Genomic DNA, 5,069 nt, shown 5'->3' on the forward strand with positions numbered 1-5,069 from the left:
GCCATCAGGAACCTCGACTGGTGAGTTTTGTTTGCCAGGGAAAAGGGCCAGCATTAGTGTTTGGGGGCCTGTGGCCCAGAGTGTCCGGTTGCCAGTTGAAATTCCATATTGCACAGGATGCCACCCAGACCCAAGCTGGCACCAGTGCCAACTCAGGCTGGTTTTTCAGTACCAATGGCTCCTGCAATCTGCCATCAGGAAGCTGGGATGGTAAATTTTGTTTGCCAGGAAAAAGGGCCGGTGTTAGTCTTCAGGGGCCTGTGGCCCCGAGTGGCCAGCTAGCTCCTGAAATTCCTCATTGCGCAGGATGCCTCCCAGACCCAACTTGGCACCAGTGCCAACTGGGGCTGGTTTGACAGTGCCAAGTGGCTCCTGCAATCTGCCATCAGGGAACCTGGGCTGCTGAGGTTTTTTCTGCCAGGGAAAAGGGGCTGGCGTTGGTGTTTGGGGGCCTGTGCCCGAGTGGCCGGCAAGCTCCTGAAATTCCGCATTGTGCAGGATTCTGCTTCCCAGTTTTGCAAACTGCAGGGAAAGACAGATTTCAGGTCTTACTGAAAAGAATAAATAATCACATGAGTAGTAACAGGGCATGAATTTATTAAGCAAGTGGATGAAATTGATCAAAGCATAAAACTAAAGAGAAAGAACTTTCATGCAGGACTGGATGAAGAGTGCATTAACCATTTTATAAGCCCCTACATCAGAAGAAACTAATCTCTACTTCCTTGGAATAAAGGAAAATGATACTGAGAAAGTTGGCATGTGAAATGTGGGACAGAGAACAGTAAACTGAAGGGGTTATCAGGTGCTGCACACCCCTACACAACACTCTGCACACTGCCAATGCCTCTGAAGCGTGGCGCAGTCTGCATTTATACTTGGTTTAATGTTGACTACAACCCCCAACTTCTGTGTCCGTACAGCTTAACCTGTCTGCTTGGATGTAGCCACCTATGCCCCTGGCTGCCTTGCACTGGCCCCAGGGGTCGTCTTGTTACCATTCTCTCTTCAGCTTACACAGATAATCCCTGCTTGAAGGCTATTTAACATTTGCTCAGTCCTCACTTTGCACTGGCTTAGAGAGCTGGTTTACCTATTTTCTCCCATTGCCCCTGGGGATGGGTGGTGCAAGATAGGGTGGACAGAGAGAGGGGCTCCACGGCAGGGCTATCATTGAAATAGTGGGATGGTAACTCCCAGATTCAACAGCTGATGGAAGGCATGGGGACAGAGGAACAGCCTCCTGTGGCAGCTCCACTGGCAAGTCTTATGTTGGGTAATGGGATACAGTGGCACTAGGCCAAGCTTTTGCTTGGAAATGTCACCATGTTACTGTGTGGTTCCTCCTGCTGCAGTAGGAAAAGCAACACACAGGCTGTGGTTGCACTGAGCCAGACTGCCCAGGGAGGCAGCTGAGTTGCCATCCATGGGGGTACTCAGAAGGCAGGAAGATGTGGCACTTGGGGACATGGTTTAGTGGTGGGCTGGGCAGTGCTGGGCTAATGGGTGGATCCGATGTTCTTGATGGGCTTTTTCAAAGTAACCAATTCTACCATTCCATGTTCAGGAGAGGATCTCATTTCTGGTAATGTGCCATTCTCCAGCTCCTTAGCATCTTAACCTTTTTGTTTTGCACTCTCCTGACTAATCCGGACTGATTATGAGATATGGGAATGATGCTTGCAGGTTCACTGCAGTTCAAACACTTTAAATCAGTTATTTACTTTTTCTGCTCATTTTGTACATCTTCAGTTTGAGAAAAACTGCTATAGAGCTACAACTGCATTAGCAAAATTTCCAAGATCTCAAAAGCTGATGCTCATCTACAGCACCCCTAGGTTCCCTCAAGAGCTCCATTTCACAATCTATTTAACCATGAAGACTAAGGTCAGTCCACACCACACTTCAGCTGTCCAGCAGGAAATTTACAGGTGATGAATACCTCAGTTTTTCAATCCTGGAAATTAAGGTCATTGGGTTCTGATGAGTGGAAGATCCATATTTAGGCACAACTCTCCTCTTCTGATAGATGCTCCAAATCTTTTGCATCCTGTGTTTCATCAGTCATCTTAATTTTTTCTTCCCAACTGCACTTCAGTCCTGTATTTTCACAAGTAATTCAGATTATTTTATGAGGGAATCAGAGAAACCTTCTTGCTTAACATTTAGTGTGGTACTTCCTCTACATAAGGGAAGGCCCAAACCCAATCTCCCTTCTGCAATTTAAATTTAAAAGCCATTTGTAAAATGGATGGCATATTACCCAGAATTTGCTAGTGTGGAGTCTAGGCACTGTTTTGTCACAGTATGCAAGTTTCACCCACCCTCCCTTCCTCCCCCTTTTTACAATACAAAATTTCTAGTTGCTGGCTGCAGGGGGAGACAAGTCCTGAGTATTTCTGTAATATAATCCAGAAAGGAATTCCAAAGGAATCACTGGAACTTGTGCTATGTAAGATATATCTAGAAATGACCGGTCACCTTTTGTCACACCAATAGAATTCCATTAACAACTGTGTGATAGATGTTTTCAAGCACTTACACTCTGGCTGTAGCAGATAGACAAACACCAGTAACTTCCCTTCATCAACCACCTGGGCCATCCAGGAAATCAAGAAACAGTCCCAGGAAGGAAACTCATGCTCAGAATTCAAATGGATAAATAAATAAATGGTTAAGTAGTTAGTCATCATCATTTTGGCAGCTTAAAATGATGTGAATTCAAAGTAGAATGTGCAGTGCTGGATCCAAGTCCTTGCAGAGGTGTAGAGGTCCTGTTCTAGCTTTCACTGCCAGCCAATACACTGCTAAATTATCTTCAGTGTTAGAATTATCACCCATGTGCTCTGACCATACCAAAGATGCTACAGAAATGACACTGAAGAGGGATGCACAGAGTGAATGGTATTACACAAGGATGTTAGCAGGCCATCATAGGCACTTGCACTAGGGAGAGACAGGCTGCAGAACCTGCTGGAAATGCCAGTACATCATTACAAACACTGCTCTTAAGCATCACAATTAGGTAACTCAGTGGTATGATCACAAAGAGGAAAACTTACCAACATCTAAACTCTTCTGTGTGGGAGTAGGGCACATCTGAGTAGCTTAAATATCCCAAAGCACTTTAAATCCAACAGAATGGACAGCAACCCCTTTGGATCAAGGGCACCCTCAGCAAGTTGGTGCAGTCAATACACTGGAGGAAAGGGATACCATCCACAGGGACCTCAACAGGCTTGAGGGGTGGGTGTGTGTGCAAAGCTCAAGAAGTTCAACAGGGCCAAGTGCAAGGTGATGCACCTGGGCCAGGGCAATCCCAAGCACAAATCCAGGCTGAAGGATGAACAGATGGAGAGCAGCCCTGCTGAGAAGGACTTGGGGCAAATGCGGGGCTGGGCACAACCCAGCAATGTGCACTCACAGCCCAGAAAGCCAAACGTGTCCTGGACTGCACCCAAAGCAGTGTGAGCAACAGGGTGAGAGAAGGGATTCTGCCCCTCTGCTTTGCCCTGGTGGGACCCCCACCAACCCCACCTGCAATGCTGCATCCAGCTCTGGGATCCTCAGCACAGGAAGGACATGGACCTATTGGAGTGGGCCCACAGCAGGCCACAAAGATGATCAGAGGGATTAAGCACCTCTCCTGACAGTTCAGGTTGTTCAGCCTGAAGAAAAGGCTCTGGAGAGATCTTACAGAATGTTCTAGTACCTAAAGGGAGCCTACAAATGGAGGCGGACTTTTTACAAGGGCATGCAGTGTCAGGACAAGGGGGAATGGCTTTAAATTGAAAGAGGGTAGATTTAGACTGGATATTAGGAATCAATTCTTTGCAGGGAGGGTAGTGAGCAGTTGCCCACAGAACCTGTGGATGCCCCATCCTTGGAACTGTTCAAAGCCAGGCTGGATGGGGCTCTGAGCAACCTGGACTAGAGAAAGGTGTCCCTGACCACAGCAAGGGGGTTGGAACTGGATTATCTTTAAGGTCTCTTCCAACCCTAACTGCTCTATGATTTCATCTCCACATGTTTCTGCTTTTGAAGATTTTAGAATAATCAGGATTGTAAGAGGAATGACTGCTTCTCCTAGAGCACATCTGTATGTTAAAAACTCTAATAATCAGATATTTTTAAAATGACAACTGCTAGTTAACCACCTTAACAGACCAGTATATCCTTGTTAAGTTATTGGACAATATGGTTTCTTTTTAATTTTTTTTATTTCTTTTGTTCTTAATTTTTGTTTGTTGTTGCTGGTTCTTTTGTTTGTTTTAATACAATTAAAGATGTACTCCACAAGAAAAAGCAGAAAGAGTCCTTCTGGAAAAAAACAAATATATTGAACACATACCAATCAAATGGTACAGATATGGGACTGGCTTTGATTTCAAAATTTAAGTAGAAATAAAAAATATGTAATGCAACAGCTGTTCAATTTCCAAGTCTAAGTAGGCACTGTAAAAAGACATTTCCGCTTTCTCCAGCACATGTTCCTGTCTAAATGCTCCCACTGTAATCAACTCCTAGTATCCCAAACAAAAATAAAACCCAACACTGGGAACATAATCTTAGAGTAAAAGTTAATACCCATCCACCCACCCTCTTACAAAAAAGCAAACAAAAAAAAAATCCCCCCAAATACAACCGCTCAATGCTGCTGTTTTGACTGGAGCAGAATTGGAGAATTTATAAAGGTTCAAAAGCACCCAAGGCAAGTAGTACAATATAATTTGTTCACTAACTTGTATTGGAAAGGAGATTAAAAACATTGAGATCTGCATCTTGGTACATAAAACTGTTGTCCTGAATAGAGAGAAATCTTTCAGGAAAGTTTTACAACTTGGTGGAAGTCCAGGACCCAGCTTTAGGCACCATTAATTCACGGGGTTTAATTCTGACTTTGTTATAACCACTTTTATATACTGTACATCTACCCTAGTTGTATCAGTGTTGGAACTGCTCACTGGTGTCCCTTTGAACAACTGTAAACTAAACCAAAGTATGCAACTCCATAGGAAGCTAGAGATCAGGTGAATATACAGCCAGTTATATCTCCCCTGCTTCAGGCT

The sequence above is a fragment of the Geospiza fortis genome, unplaced genomic scaffold (assembly GCF_000277835.1).
Source record: "Geospiza fortis unplaced genomic scaffold, GeoFor_1.0 scaffold173, whole genome shotgun sequence".
Classification (NCBI taxonomy): domain Eukaryota; kingdom Metazoa; phylum Chordata; class Aves; order Passeriformes; family Thraupidae; genus Geospiza; species Geospiza fortis.